General features: G+C 40.2%; 1 protein-coding gene across 1 annotated transcript in view; it reads left to right on the forward strand.

The window, feature by feature from the left end:
* Positions 1 to 16,479, forward strand: part of LOC131677029 (uncharacterized) — a 441,434-nt gene that overhangs the window by 84,416 nt on the left and 340,539 nt on the right. The window lies entirely within an intron of this gene.

The raw sequence follows: 16,479 nt of genomic DNA on the forward strand, positions 1-16,479 counted from the left end.
TCTCAACGATTTATCTAGAACGAAAATTAATATAATTAAACGTTATCTTGCAGGCCGATATTTGGAACCGGATCCCCCTGCAGAGTTAACATATTTGTCATAAAAAATTGTATAGTACCGAAAATACCGGTACTGACTTTTGTTCAGTACCGGTATTACGGTACCAAAAATGGGTCGGTATTCCCGGGATTATCGGTACCGGTATTACCGGTACCACAACCCTAGCCCCAAAGAGTTCTCATCGATATTTCTCTAGTTAGTTATCCAACGAATCGGGCCAGTAACTAAGTTTCTCGGTTTTCATCAAACTCTTCATTTGCGTTTCAAACGTCGCGTACTGTCGATAGCTGGCTAGTTACCCATCATCCCAGTAGGTCTTAAACGCAGCGGCCTTCTCCGTGTACACGTTTGAGAACTCTTTGTCCCATCATGGGTAAGGAGACTGTCCACGAAAGCTTGCGTCCTGATACATGTGTAGTCTGAGCTTTAATCGCGGTGTCAAGACTCAAGCCAGCCAAGAACTCATACTCTTCCTCCGGATGAAGCTCTTGTGTGGGCTAGATTTTGCAGGATATCGCGGATGCGTAGCTCTTCTAATCAATATTTCGTGTGAGGCCATGCAACACATTGATTGTATTCGGTGGCCTTAGACCGTTTGTAATAGTAATTACGATTGGATGATCGCTGAAATCGCCTAAAACTAGCCTCGGTGTTGGGAGAAGTTTCGCAATATCGCAAAGCTTTCGGTGGCAAACTGTGGTTCTTGGGGAATGTAGGTGGAAGCTTCAATTCCAAATTAGCAAGCGACAACTTCATTACCTGGTATCGAGGGAAGGCCGGTTCGATTGAAAGAATAACACTTTTTGATCCCCAAAAGTACTGCTAATATTAAAATCGCAAAAATTAAAAACTATTTTTGAACTAAGTCTACTGCATCAATATTTTTTAATGCAGGGAGAAAGCTATCAATATGCTTTGAAGAGGGTCAGAAATATTTAATTTTAGTAATTATACGGTCAACAATGTCAGAGAAATTTATAAGATCAGCACTGGTTTATTTCTTTGGTTGTGGGAACAGTTGGTGTTCTTTCTGTTCCATGGAGTACTGAGAACTCCTTTCTGAGCTCTGGTTTCTGAGAGTCGGAGCTACTTGCTTTGGTTTTGCACCAGTACTTCCTCGAGCAGTTATTTTTGAGGGATTTTGAAGAGACACTTTCTGGCCTTTACAACGAAGCTCAGGAGAGGAAATGTAGCTTCTCTTTCCGTTGCTTTTATGCGCAGCAAAAGATGTTCCCTTCCCTGGGTTCATCAGAGTCGCCTTCGTCAGAAAACAAGTTAGATATTAGTAGAGGCCGGTGGCGTAGCTATCTTTAGCATTTCTGCGAAAGATTGTTTAGAGCATCTCTTAAGGGAACACTCCAGTTTCTCCGCGCGCGGTTTATGCGAGGATCATGTTGGGAGGTTAAGTTGGTTTTTGAAACGACAGCTAACAACATTGTTTACTAGTTACGATAATATACATATATACATCTCAATTTATGTTTGATTGGATTTTACTATGTAAACAAATTTGTTCGCTGTTATTTTTCGTCCCAGCAGCCTGCTGCATGCTTGCCTCACTCCTCGCCTAGTTACTGCCAAAGACGAATCACCTAGACCTCTAAGTACCTTGGGTAGGGCAGTGCCAGCGAAGGTCACCCGATTAGAGTTAGAATTGATTAATGTCCCCTTCCCGTCAACTGCGACTGATGTTGAATACAAACGTTTGCAGTCCAGTTTGTTTGCTGGCTGAATCATGGGATCTTTAAAACAGCCAACCCCATGTGTCAGCAAATTCAAGCAATTCAAACTCGAATCGGAGACGACCCCGCAGCTTTCAACCCGATTAGTTGGTACGTATACTCTCTACTCCTTCGTATGAGGCCCGTAGCGAGCAATTTTATTTGCTTACTTCAAACTATTAACCACCACCCGGAGCTTATCAGGGTGAAGTTTCAATATTTTTGTCGTAGCCAAATATAGCTCCGTTAGAAATAAAGAAATCTCGAAGCCGATTTTATTTTGACATCAATTTCGCCTCTAAGCAAATCAAGTCATCACGGATCTCAGACCAAGTGCAGGTTGACATTAGAGACCAGGATGAGGGTTGTAATAATATATCAGTACTTAACTTGTTTAACGGTTTAACAGACAGCTTACAAGAAACGAAACACTGTTGCTTCACTGCTCTGCTGGCCGAATAACAATAAACGCGCACACATAAAAACGGAAAAATTGTGAAAACTCGACGAGACGGAGAATGCGCAAGATTACCTTGTAAGCAGATTAGCACCATTGTTTATAACGTTACACTTCTCGGACTGCAAAGGTCGGCTTATCGATGAGAGATTCGCGAACGAATGGGAGTTTGGTGGGTTCATGTCTTTCGGCAACAAATCCAGAGCATACCATTTTGTAGAACTTAACAGAATAAGCCAAATAAAAAAGAAGAAACTGGCTTGAAAAACCTAAGAACCTGAAAACCCATAGAGCTCTTTGTAAATTATTTTACGCACGTCACCTGGAGTTTATTTGCCTCTATCTGTCATGACCAAACAGTTTATACGACAGAGCTTTTTTGTTAGGGGAAACTTTGCCACTGCGACCACTATTCGGGTTATCTTTTGTGGGTGCCCCTGTTTGCTCTACATGTTACAAATTGCCCGAATCCAATGTAGTTGGAAGCGAGTTGTTTGTTTGCCCACATGCGTCGTCCCAACTGGGTAGTACATTATTAATGTAGCTGAGGATCCGTTTGGGACAGGTATGCCATATCTCGTGAGGCGTCATAAGATGCCTTCCGAAGTATCGCTCCCTTCGCAGAAATAGAACTGCACACTGGCAGAGAAAATGTTCCGAACTCTCAGGCTCGTAGTTACAAAATCGACAAATGTCATCTTGACTTTCGCCAATTTTTTTCAGATGATACTTAGCAATAAACCTGTGATTATACGTAAGTCTTTACGTTTTAGATCCATTAGTTTTTTGGCTCATGTTGTATCTGGATGCATGCATTTCTTAGCTTGTCGAGCGCCTTCTACGTTACGCCAGTCGTTTTGTAGTTGGTCTCTTGCCCAAGCCGAAAATTCTAGTTTAATGGCACAGGTTGAAATAGCTAGAAATGGTTCTGGTCCAACAAACGTGTTCGATGAACCACGCCTGGCTAATTCGTCGGCCACTTCGTTACCATCGATTCCTTGATGGCCAGGCACCCAGAATATCATTTATTTTTTCCGAGTTGCCAGTTGTTGTAAAGATGTGATGCACTCCCAAACCAGTTTGGACTCACATTTCGACGACCTTAACCCATTCATGCCCATGTTGTTTGTGGACAACAACGTTTTTAAATAGCTATAACTTTTGATTGAGGCAAGATTTTCTCAGAAAAACAAGTAATACTAATAAATTTGTTTATTGCCTTTTATTTGAGCATTAACAGTTACAAGGATCAGCTCTACAACTGAAGTTATTGCAATTAGTCTGATTGGATTCCGATGAAGCAGTGCTGCCAGGAACAGTTTCCGTTGACGACGGAAAACGATTTTTTCATATATCATATTCATATATATATATATTTTTGAAAACTGATTAAACTTATCAGTTTAGATTGTCTTTGGCTACGTTTTCCAGGCAATTGGACTATTGTAAATATTCTAGGAAAATTGTATTGAGCATTGGAAGGTAAAAACTCAACAGCTTCTAGCACTGCAAGAGAAGCACCTATCTTTATGAAAAAAGGTTTTTCGTGTTTCTTAATCTCACTGTTTTCAGGGAAAAATGGTTTTGAAACCCTACATGCACTAGGAAAAAGTTGGGCATGAAAGGGTTAATGCCAACAGTGCTGCTTGGCTGTCCGAGAGGATTGCGATTTTTGCATGTCTGTAGTTTCGTTTCCTACAGACCTCCGAGCATATACCTCTGCCTGGAAAACTGTAGGCCACTTTCCCAGCTAGCGGCCCAGTTAGCTGTTAGCTACTGACGAGGAGAATCCGAAACCCAAAAATATGACTTAATTGGAGTTAGGTTATATGCACCTATGCATAAATACAGGGGTTTACCCCAATTTAGATTCTGCATCAGTGTCCCATTGATATCGCTTCTTTAATTCTTGGTCCGTAGACTCTCGAGCCAGTCAGCTTGGACTTACGTAGGACCGAAGGCGCCGGTGGTATGCGTGACCACCGCCCATTCCAGTTGGTCTGGGTTCAATCCCAACCGAGGTCGTTGAGATTTTTCTGAGGTGAAAAGAAGCCTATAATTTTTTACAAAATTCAAAACTTTTTGAGCGACTTAGTGGAATGTCACAATTAATCCTGTTAAATTGAGAAACGCGAATCTGAACCGCATGAAAGGGCAATTCGAGACGGTGACGGTGTGTGAAGCAAAAAACGAGTATTGAGGAAGCAAATCGTTTTTAAAATAAAAAACTTAAAAAAAAATAAATTGGAATAGTAACATGAAACCAAATCAGTCTAAAAAACTGTTTTTGATTGTGCTGTTTCAATAACGGCCAAACCGTTTTTGGAAGAACTTAGATCTGTAACCGTTTATGGTGTCTTTGGTCGTGAATATTTCACGTCTGCCGTAAGTGAATATAGCTTGCCAAATCAGTTACTTCGAAGTGAATCTCGACAACTTTTTTCCATTTGAAACGGTCATCCACAGCATCGGCTTTTTTTATTTTGGTGTAGAGTTTTGAGGCATCGCAAACAATTGAAGAAAACGGAATAATCATCTAATGCACTGATTTGCTTTGAAATCGGTTGCAAAACGAGACACTGAATAGCACAAATGCATATGAGACAAAAATAATTTTTATGCGGTATTTTAGTCGCTTATTGCACAAGCATGAAGAACATAAGTTGATGTAACATTTTCCAATAGAAAAAGTGTTGTCATAGCAATCAAAACATTTGACAGTTGTTACTAACTTTTAAACCAGTCTTCCCAAATGAACATCGTACACAATGTTCGCTCTGGTTCTGCGCTCATATTCAGCCCACATTTCGTGTACGAACTCAAACATGCTATTTCGTACCAAAACACGTGAACTTATTCGCCTGCACAACCGAACTCCATGTACACATGGTGTGCATACACATAGGGTCGTGGCACATAGGTTTTCTCTTTCTCGCTCTCATCATCACTAATGTTGACTCTTTTTGTCTTGTGTGAATCGTTCTCGTGTGCGCACCCGGTGTACGTACACGGATGTTTGAACTAGAGGTTGTACATCGCGATGCATCGTTCGCTTGGGTTCGATGTTCGAGACGAACCTGTACATGGAGACGAAGCATGTTTGAAGTTTGAAATTTTATACACAGGTACAAACTTGTCGATGTTCATGGGAAGTCTGTTTTAAACTAAAGACTATTTTTTAGAAAGACTATTTTTTGAGAAATAGCTAATCATGAGGTTTGACCATAGTGGGTTATCTGTATTCGCAGTTGATATGATTACTTCATTTCAAATTGTCTTGGTCGACATTCAAAGTGTCCTTAATTTGTTCTCAACCAATTTGGTAAACCTTTCAAAATTACTTTCTCCAGCGACGTACGTAGTATTTTATATTTTATTGCGTAATTGTTTTAATAGGAAATTTTTATCGCATTTTTTGCCTTTTTCTATTTAAAAGTGTGCCATTTCGCGCAAAATCTAAATATCAAAAAAAAATTTACATAAGTCGCTTGCTATCGTTCGATGGAATCGAAAAAAAATTGGGTTTTGGCTAAAATAACGGTAGATAGATTTCCGGCCGTAAAATAACCCTTTCCAAAATGACTCGCAGGCGAGAAAATGCTGCACAGCCGCCATCTTGTGACGAAACTCCTTGAAATATTATTTTTTGTGCATCATACCCAGTAATATCAATCCAAAGTCCTCGATGCATCTCATCATTTCCGATATGTGCCTATTTTTACGAACTCTACAGTGGTGTATCCCCTTACAAATCAAACCACCCCTTAAAGATTTACCAAATCGTAGAATAAATTTCACAGTAAACACATACCTACTGTCTGTCAGCTGATAGGATTAGACTTAAAACAATTTCTCTTGTTAAACACCACTTGTGTTAACAATTTACACTATAGGCACTATACCTACAGATTAGCGACGCTGTGTTTCACGCAGTCAAATAAAATGCCGAAATGTATAGTCAAATCATACCGGTTTAGCTGGTTCGGAATAGGAAAAGTATAACAGCGTCAATTTTTATGCAATAATTTTCGTTACTCTTGCTGATTGCCGCCCACTTTTCTGTTCTCACAACCGTAAGTCTTTTTATAAAGTGTCTATAATCCACACTACCAACCAACTTTAACTATGAAGTCCAACATCGATCAAAAGCTTTCTTATCTGTCTGGACCGGCGGAAGAGGGCGTGATACCAGCGGCCCTAGATTCTCATCTTTTTGTATTTATGCTGCGAACATAATGTTTCCTTCTCCACCTTCGACTGTCGTTGTTCGGTTGGAGGGGAAAAACAATTATTGCTTAATGACGGGTAAATATAATTTTAATCGATTGATGCAGTCCACTCTGGTTGTAGGTATGCAGTCCGCCTGACAATCAACTCCATAGGGTTGGATGCTGACTAGTCTCGTAGATTCCGAGACAGACGAGAATCAATCTATGATCGTCTTTTTTCTATCTCTCTCTTTTTTTCTCGAGAACCAGATTCCGAACTACAATTTTATTTTGATTTTATCTTTCGCGGTCGAGAGCACTTATGACGTTCTCTGTTATTAAACTCTGCGCCATGCACCGTTGGGCTCATTGTAAGAAAACCCTAGACCAGGTACGGATATCCGTTCAATGGGCTACACAGTTTTATTCATTGGCATCGGGCATTGGTTATCTTTTTATGAGAAGTTTGATCGAGCAGTAAAGAATCGTATATTATAGATCGGATCAATTAAGCAGTAGGTGAATTAGTCATTTAATTAGCAAGCAGGCTAGGTAAGTTTTTACAAAGACGTTGGCCTTAGCATTCTTAATCAAGATGATTTGATTTGTACAGATCAGCTCGAAGGCTTTCCTCCGAAATTTCTTGTGAAACACACTGATTGGTAATTATTTGCTTTTTTTTCTCAGCTGATTTGAAAAACTGATGCTTGTAAATCTATCTTCTTTCCAGTGATGTTGCTAGTCGATCATAATTATGGGATGCTCTGTCGCCAGCCGATCCCATTCCGATTTTATTCATTTCTTCCTCTCCGACTGAAATTGCTATTGTCCGGATCACCCATTTCCGACAGCATAAGAAAGTGCCGCCTTCGTTCACACATGTATACGAGATATTTCACATTCTTCTTCTTCCGTTGTTTTTTTTTCTTTCCGTGGCAGTGACTAATGATGATTTCGGCGGGCTCGGGTATGCTTTTCCGTTGTGATGATGTCTGGTCTGGGATCGGTGTTATGATGAATCTCTCCAATGACTCGTGGGGCTGAATAGAGCCGACTATGGTACGTAAAACAACTACGCCCTCCGGCCTTGCACAATGAAATAATAGCTGAGGAAAGGTGAAATTTCCTCCCCGGTAATGATGATTCGATGTGAAACCTGTGCGAAATGAAATCGGAAAAAAAATCCGGCCAAGGTCGCATTCACGTTGGAGAAAGGTGAGAATTGGTGGGCGGAATGTTAAAATGAATGCGAACTGTCGGGCGGGCTGTGAGCGATGGGCAGAATCAGTTCACGTATTGTTGCACCATCCGCCGCGCCGTTGTGATGGGAAATAAAATAGCAACTGCTGTTTGCGTTGAATTAATTGGTGTGAAGAAGGTGGTAATAACATTACTTTCGATTAATTACCAATTTGTTTTCAGTTGTGTTTTGCAAGGACGGGCATGTTTTCCAATCACTTTGTTTCATGAACCCTTCGCCAGGCAACGGATCTCGAAGACCCGGCGGGCTATCACTTGTAAAAAGTGTGAAATTGGTGTATGAATTTTACCGGTATCACAGAAGGGGTTTTGAGACGTACCGAATCCATCGAGTTTACTACTGTTATCTACATTGCAAAATATATTTTATCTGAAGTATGCAGTAGATAATTCGGTATCAATTTATCACTACTATTAGTATTAAGTTCATTTGATCAATATCAATATCAATATAAAAATCGCCAACCTAATCCCGGACCGGAGGGCCGACTGTCATATACTCGGTTCGTTGAGATCGGAAAATATTTGGGCGTCATACCTCGCGACGTATCATATCATAGGTATCGCTTCCTTCGAAGAAACAATACTGCACGAATATGCTCCGAGCTTTCAGGCTCGTAGTTACAGAATCGACAAATGTTATCTTGACTTTTGCCAAGCTTCAAGCTGAAAGTTCTAGTTTGATGTCACAGGTAGAATATGCTTAGAAATTTTTCTGGTCCAACGAACATGTTTGGTGAACCACGCCTGGCTAATTCGTCGACCACTTCGTTACCACTGATTCATTGGTGGCCCGATACCCAGAATAGCATTACTTTATTCCGAGTTTCCAGTTGTTACAACGAAGTGATCCGCAACCAGTTTGGACTCACATTTTGACGAGCTTAATACCAACAGTGTTGGTTGGCTGTCCTAGAAGATTGTGTTTTTTGCATGCCTGATGTATTTTCATTTCCTACAGACCACCGAGCAGGTGTATATTGCATATACCTCTTCCTGTAAACCTGTAGGCCACTTTCCCATTTAGACCGCTTCTTTAATTCTTGGTCCGTAGACTCCCATGCCAGTCAACCATGAGGTAGTATGGGACCCCCTACAGCCCACATCTGACGGTCCACTATGTGGACCTCGTATAAGATTTCGAAGCACGGTTTAGCCACCATTTTTTCTTGAACTGTGGTTAAGACAGGGTTCAATTTAAATCCCTTTATTACACTCAGGTAATCATTTAAATCCCCATCAAATGGCGGTTTACCCTTTAGCACTCACAGAGAGCCAAGTCTCGCCTCCCCCATAACATGTTTGTGCAATGAAGGTAGATGAAACATGCTGTAGTGGGTGTCGATTTCATAGCGCCTGTGATCGAGAGGCGGGCTAGCTTCTGAACATTAGTTAGTTTAGTTTGGACGGCCTTTTGTTTAATATTGGGTCACCATACCATGGAGGAATAAGTTAATCGTGGTTTGGCGATGGTAGTGTAGGACCAGTAAGCACACCTCGGTTTGAGATCCCAAATTTTCCCAATGAGTTTACTGCACGCCCACAGTGCTGCAGTAGCTTTATTAACAGCGTAGGTCAGGTGCGATTTCCAATTCAATTTTTGTCCAGGATAACACTTTAGTGTTTCGCTTCTTCTGCGTAGTTGATTGCAGTTCCGCTGAGAGTTGGGGAACCAGCTTCAGTATTTTTTTTCGTATTGGAAAACTGTACAATGATCGTTTTTTCAGGTTTCAAGTTTAGTCCCTCTTCGAAACACCAGGTCATGGTGAAGTTAACGGAAAATTGATTTTGATAGCTTTCATGTATCCCCCTCATAATTAGAACAATGTCATCTCGAAATCCATTTCGGATAGATCATTGAGAAGCTCGGCCGCCGCTAGTGACCAGAGCAGGGGACAGCCTCAATTGGCTGTTATAGTTGCTTTCGTGTCTTCCAATGCGACTATGGTCTCTTGACTCTTGTGCATTGTAAGAATCCAGTTCCCTATCGACGTTAAGAAAAGCTCAAATAGCTATTTCCTTGAATTCGAAGGTGTTCTCCATAGGTGTCACTAAGATATATAGAGCTGTTGCTGTAAATTGGCCTTTTTGATGTGCAAACCGGTACTGGTGTAATGGAACTTTGGTCCACTAGTTTTTCCATCAGTATTTATGTCAAACTGATAGGTTTAAAGGCCATGTGTAGTGTCAAGTCGTTTTAAACTATTCTTGGAATAAATATTATTCTCTCTTCTCTTGAGCCAATAGGTTGGCGCCCAAGAATTCTACTGGATCTCAGGATATATAGTTGATCGGGCAGAATTGTATCTACTTGATTTTACCTATGACTAGTCGCAAGCTGTGTGCTGCTCGACATTTCAGTGGACTTCTGTGGTCCCGTATTTGCTTCGGTTCCTCTCGTTTTCGCACCTTCGCCCACATGGGGTTTTCGATCCTCTCCTGGCGTATCAGTTCGTGAGCCTCATATGGTAGGGTACCACCTATGCACTCGTTAACCGTTACTGTAGCCTTGATATGTTCAGAAGTCCATGGTGAAGTGCTCCGTGTTGGGTCACCCATAGAATTTTTTTCGGTCCATGCTTGCTTAGAACTTCCACGTTTGTCTAAGACAGGGGTACCCGGTAACTGGCGCATTCTAGCGTTTTCAAATAGTTCAGCTGGTTGTGTTGGAAGGTTATGAGTTTCACTGAAGCTTCATCTACCACCAACAGAAGCTGTACCATTGCACAGTGTTTTAAAACGTCGTTTTCGTGCTCAAAATTAATAGCGTCTAAGTCGTTGACTTTAGAGGTACAGTTTATTCGGAGAAGTTGTTATTTTTATGATTGCGCATCCACGGGAGGCTACCGTTCTGTGATTAATTCATCTATAAGTGATATACGAAATTTATTTTCCGAACTGATTGAGATAGAGACTTTGTGTCTTCGACAAAGTTGTAGAAAATGTTACTACAAAAGAAATTGCTGAAGACACTATATATCTAGCTTCAATCGTTTACGAGTTATGGAACATATTATATGGAAGACCCCTTAAAATTAGTTTTTTCATGATAACTTTTTTAGACATTCTCGTATCTTCTTGGAATCTTCCACAAAGTTATTTGCGGTATTGAATCACATATTTTTGCTTAACATAGTTATTTCCTATCTGTTGAATTTAAAAAGATATTCCAAATTTTACGATAATTTGGGGGTAACTTCCACCTTAAATAATTCGTTAAGGAGCAAAAAGGAGCAAACAACATCATAACATACTGAAAGTGCTAGCTTTTTACTTTCATATAATGGCCCGATTGTTAGTCGACGCGATTCTCTCCGAGTGTTATGTTCAATACAATATCCCATCACAGTGGTTTAAAATGAAATATTCAAGCGCACTGCAATAAGCAGCTTCATCCTTTCATGGTAAATTGCATGAAACATATTCATCGATGTCAAAAAAGGAAAGGAGAACTTTGACCACAATCATGATCAAAGTACGAAACGTAGCATATAGTGCGTTCGAGAAGTGTGTCATGTGAAATTTAAGCAATCAGTGGATACTGGTAAGCTTGGAAAAATTATGAAAATCCTACCAGAAGGTTTATTAATATCTTTCGTGACAATTATAATGGAGCTTGATTAATGTCACCTGTTCACAATGTGGATTCTGTCGTGACTGAGGCTCGGGGATGGCTAAAAAAGTATAAAACGATTTTTAGAAGACGCCAAAGCTCTTTTAGCGGAAGAAGAAACTTTGAAGATGACGTAGAAAACGATTATTAAAAATAAATTTATTTATCTAATTTATAATGCAAATATCGACATTATTAAACACATCCAAAACTGTAATTTGATATTTGAAAGGCAAACCATATGCATTGCATGTTCTATGCAATTTACCATAAAAACATGAAGCTGTTTATCGCAGTGCGCTTGAATATTTCGTTTTATACCACTGCGATGGCATATTGTATTGAACATAACACTCGGGAAGAATCGCGTCGACTAACAATCGGGCCATTATATGAAAGTAAAAAGCTAGTACTTTCAGTATGTTATGATGTTGTTTGCTCCTTTTTGCTCCTTAACGAATTATTTAAGGTGGAAGTTACCCCCAAAATATCGTAAAGTTTGGAATATCTTTTTAAATTCAACAGATAGGAAGTAACTATGTTAAGCAAAAATATGTGTTTCAATACCGCAAACAACTGGAAGATTCCAAGAAGATACGAGAATGTCTAAAAAAGTTATCATGAAAAAACTAATTTTAAGGGGTCTTCCATATAATATGTTCCATAACTCGTAAACGATTGAAGCTAGATATATAGTGTCTTCAGCAATTTCTTTTGTAGTAACATTTTCAACAACTTTGTCGAAGACACAAAGTCTCTATCTCAATCAGTTCGGAAAATAAATTTCGTATATCACTTATAGGTGAATTAATCACAGAACAGTAACCTTCTGTGGATGCGCAATCATAAGAACAACAACTTTTCCGAACAAACTATACCTCTAAAGTCAACGGTTTAGACGCTATTAGTTTTGAGCACGAAAACGACGTTTTAAAACACTGTGCATTGTGAGGACCATGCTTCTCTTCATGGCCCTCCCGCGTTCTGTGCAGAAATTGTCGTTCTGATTCTGCACCAGGCGGAGAATGTTTCCATCCGACCTGTGGAAGCTGTCGGGAAAATACCGGATGTAAGCGCCTGTTTTGAAGTCTTCGACGCTTCAACGGCTTCCGATGAAGCTGATTCCCTGAGCTTGATCGCATCTGTTACATCGTGCAGACACTTAGGCGGTTTTGAGATACCCTTGTTCGTATGTGCACTTCCCAAATCCCGTATTGTTTGAGCTCTGCTCCATAACGCTATCGATCAGTGCGCATCGAGTAGCATTCAACTGTTCATGGCTGAGGATATTCACAGAACACTCATTCGGAATGATGGCCATCGAGTACGACTTGGCCATTTCGTTGAAGGTTGGACGCTGCTCTGTTTCTAATACTTGTCTAGGATCTTGACCTTCGATCTTTTTCGGTTGGGGTTCCTATCTGAAACCACTATTGTTCGGCGGCTTGGTGTCCGTCGAACGCTGTCGCTTGGCTGGTGCCTTTCATATTAGAATTTTTGCCAACTCTAGCAGGGTTTCTGGCGGTTTCTCAGCATCAAGCCACAGCGTTTCTTCGCCGCTCCGCTTAAGTAACGAGTTCCCTGTGTTCCTCTTGTTTTACTCGCGGAGCCCTCCGAACCATTGGTTAGTCCGCCGGATTTGTTTGGCCACAACACTAGTCTCTATCTGGGAAGTTGAGAATGGACGAAGTGCAGGACACAACAGCCTCCAACGAGGCACTATTCAGCAGCTCCCCAAGTTTGTTTTCCGTGCACTCCTTCTCCTGTTCCACCTCTATCGCCTCCAAACTCACTTTTACAGTGTTCTTAGTGTTTATGTTTATTACCTTCACCAACAGGCCCTTTGCCCCAATGGTGGTTGCTTAAACTAATTACATTTTAAAATTGACAATATTTTCGCTTTTTTCGCATTCCGCGTCTTGTTGAAGTCAAAGGCCGTCGCCACACTGTTAAAAATTCGCTGGAGTCCGGTAACAGCGCTCTGGCAACCATAGTTGGTTCTCCTGAACGGAACTCGCAGAAGAGAGTCATTACGTAGAGCTCAAACGCGGGCTTGAAGATCCAGACGTCCGAGGATTGTAGGGCAATCCACTCTGGCAGAGAGTAAGTCCGAGACGAACAGGGCTCGAGAGCAGTCCCTTCGAATGCTGAGTGTGTCGAGGTGTATTAGCTGGCAACGGTTTTCATAGCTTACTAAGGAAAGAAAGTCAACCCTGTCAGAGCCCCGCTTGACAGGGTAAGGCCAACAATACTGTGGGGTGCGCCCTGGTGCTCCATAGGCTCCGTGCTCGGCTTGTCATCATTTCGGATCCCAGCCCTAGTTTTACGTAGGGTTGGGGTTCGAAGCGTTGTTACCTCCCCCCGCCATTCATCTCACTGCACGGGTCGCGTCACACCCTGGATTGGGGAATGGGTTTTGATGCCTGCCCGTTGGAACCCTCTGTTTCTGATGCTACAGCAGAAGGCTGATAGCATCCAGCCGAAGCCGATCTAACGACCAAATGTCATCGATAGACTCACGTTGGAGGCATGAGATAGGAAACACCTAAGTCAAACACTGCAAAACGACTCCGATCGTGTCAATTTTCGATAACAGAATGCGATCTCCTCTTCTCACCAATACATTTAGCCATGAAGGCTTCGGCAAAGTATAGCCTTTCTCATTTTATTTTAATACAATGATATTTTTTTTTTAAATTTCGATTATAGAGGTTTTAATCTTAGGGTCTTTCGCCTCTTCGATTTAAAAAAATTCTCTTATGAAAAATTTCAAACCCTATATGCGGGATCGGGACTCTAACCCAGGTGCGCTACGTACAAGGTAATCGATTTACCAACTACGCTACACCCACCCCAAAATGATTATTATTTGTATCCAATTTTTGAGTTTTAATTACTCCAGAACTGTTATATACTACACTATGTTATCTCACCATTTGACGGCACAGCTGTTTTTAGTCGCCTTTTACAACATGAGGAACAGAAACCCAGTGGGTAAATTCTTTGCTGAAATACTGCGAGAGGTTTCAGACACCACCAGGTACAAAACAGCTAGAACTTGCATAAACTTAGTCTCAAATGAAAGGTACAACCTTCCCATCAGCTGCTGTTGAATTTCTTCATGATTGGACTTCCGGTTCCGGAATTAAAGAATGTGGCCACACAGAAAACTACTATATAAACTGGTACCACCATGATATCAAAATGATGCGAAACTTACTTTAATTTGCCAGTCTAGATCAATAATGACTAACCAAAGTCGGCTTGACCCATGACGGTTTTTCATTCCATATAAGCAGGAACTATAAAATGCTCAAAGGGGGCAGTAAAGGAAAATTTCAAAATCGAATTTGTATTTTTGATGCCAAATGTCTTTAAAATACATGAAACGTTGAGATTTGATCTAATTTGGAAAAAAAAATTGACGAAAATTTACTTTTTGGGCTTTGGCACATTTTTGAATTTCTCGTATAGAAAGATTATGCAATCACTCTGAACAACTTCATCCCGGCGGGTGAAATTTTTTTGTCTAATATAGGTTTTCTGTGTTTTAACAGGGGCGTAGCAAGGGGTATGCGGTGCGGGGTTGCACTCACAAGAAATTACCATGTGAAGGCTAACAACTGATAATGATTAGTTGCACACAGTGATGTACTAAATCAGGTTTTCATAATTTTGGGGGAAAACCCAAGGTTTTTTCCCGGTTAAAACGGTTTTTTCATGTGAACTTTGGGTTTTTGGAAGATGTTCATGTTTTAATAATTGAACATTAATGTAATGTTATCTAAACATTTTTTGTGTTATGAGCATTATTGTCATTAACATTGGCTTGAATCTGAAAATTCTGGGTTTTGCAAAGCATGTTCTGCCCTTGCCACTTTAATTTTCGGTTGCTTAAATCTAAATGATAGATTATTAAAAAAACGCTAAACAAACATTCTAAATTCGATAAAACGAAAAAACTCTGGTTTCGACCGGGTGAAAATTATTTGGGAAAACACCCGATTAAGGTGGCAGTACCATTTGAACGCCTTGGCGCGGCAGTATTTTCGAAATTAAAAATAGATGATTTTTAGTTCGCATTGCGCAGAAAAAAGATCCATGCATTGTTGAAACCATTACTACGAACCATTGTTACATCTTTCTGTAAAGCAAATCAACTTATCTTGGAAGAAATATCATTTTTAGTTTACCCATTCATTTTATCACGATTACAATGCTTTCCCAAATATTCGTTTTCATTGTTGCTCAGCAACGAAAATGAGCAACGCAGGGTTACAACTTTTGTCTTCCGACACGATATGGTGGATATCTTTTGAAATATTTGCTGATGAAATATTTGCTGATCATTGTACAGTACAGGCTTGCTATGCTATGCTATCTGCAGGACTTCTATCGTGATCACCACAAGCCTTTCAAATAAAAAAGGGTTTCGGGAAAAAGACATAACTCCACAAATTTTCAATATTTTTCAAAAACTCATGCTTGTTTTTACCCTGAAAACTGTACTATCGAAAAGCAATAATTTTGTTGTTATAAATTCATTGCTACATACTTCAAAATAAAATGAAACTATCCTCAATTTTTTTTCTCAAAAAGGTATGTAAAACCCCTTAATCACTAACGAATTATAACATTAGCATAAACACTAGCGCACTTACAAGTCATTTCAGTTCACTATGCGAATAAGATGAAGCAGCGGATATTTCAAGAATGTAATTTTAGTTGGTGTTTACCGAGAGCTTTGAAGAAATGTGTTATTAATTAGTGTAGAAAATCTGATCTAATCACAACACATCTGTTTTGACCAAACTGCTATTGCGATTTTCTCATATTTTTATTCAAAACCAAGAGGCACAATATATGATTAGAACATATGAATTAAGCTGTGCGCTCACGAGGCGACAGGACATTCGGCACAAAAATATTCACTATGGCTTTTGTTCTACCTATTCCAACGCTGTTGCTGTTGCCGCGTTGGAATGAGTAGAACAAAATCCATATTGAATATTTTTGTGGTGTTTGTCCTGTCGCCTTGTGTGTACAGCTTTAGAAGACTCTTCTGCTACAATAAACACAACACTCTTAATTATATAATCACGTTCAATTCTAAGCCTATTCAAACTAGACTCAGTGTCTCCAATAGGACAAAGGGTGGAT

This window comes from Topomyia yanbarensis, chromosome 1 (assembly GCF_030247195.1).
Source record: "Topomyia yanbarensis strain Yona2022 chromosome 1, ASM3024719v1, whole genome shotgun sequence".
In the NCBI taxonomy this organism is placed as follows: domain Eukaryota; kingdom Metazoa; phylum Arthropoda; class Insecta; order Diptera; family Culicidae; genus Topomyia; species Topomyia yanbarensis.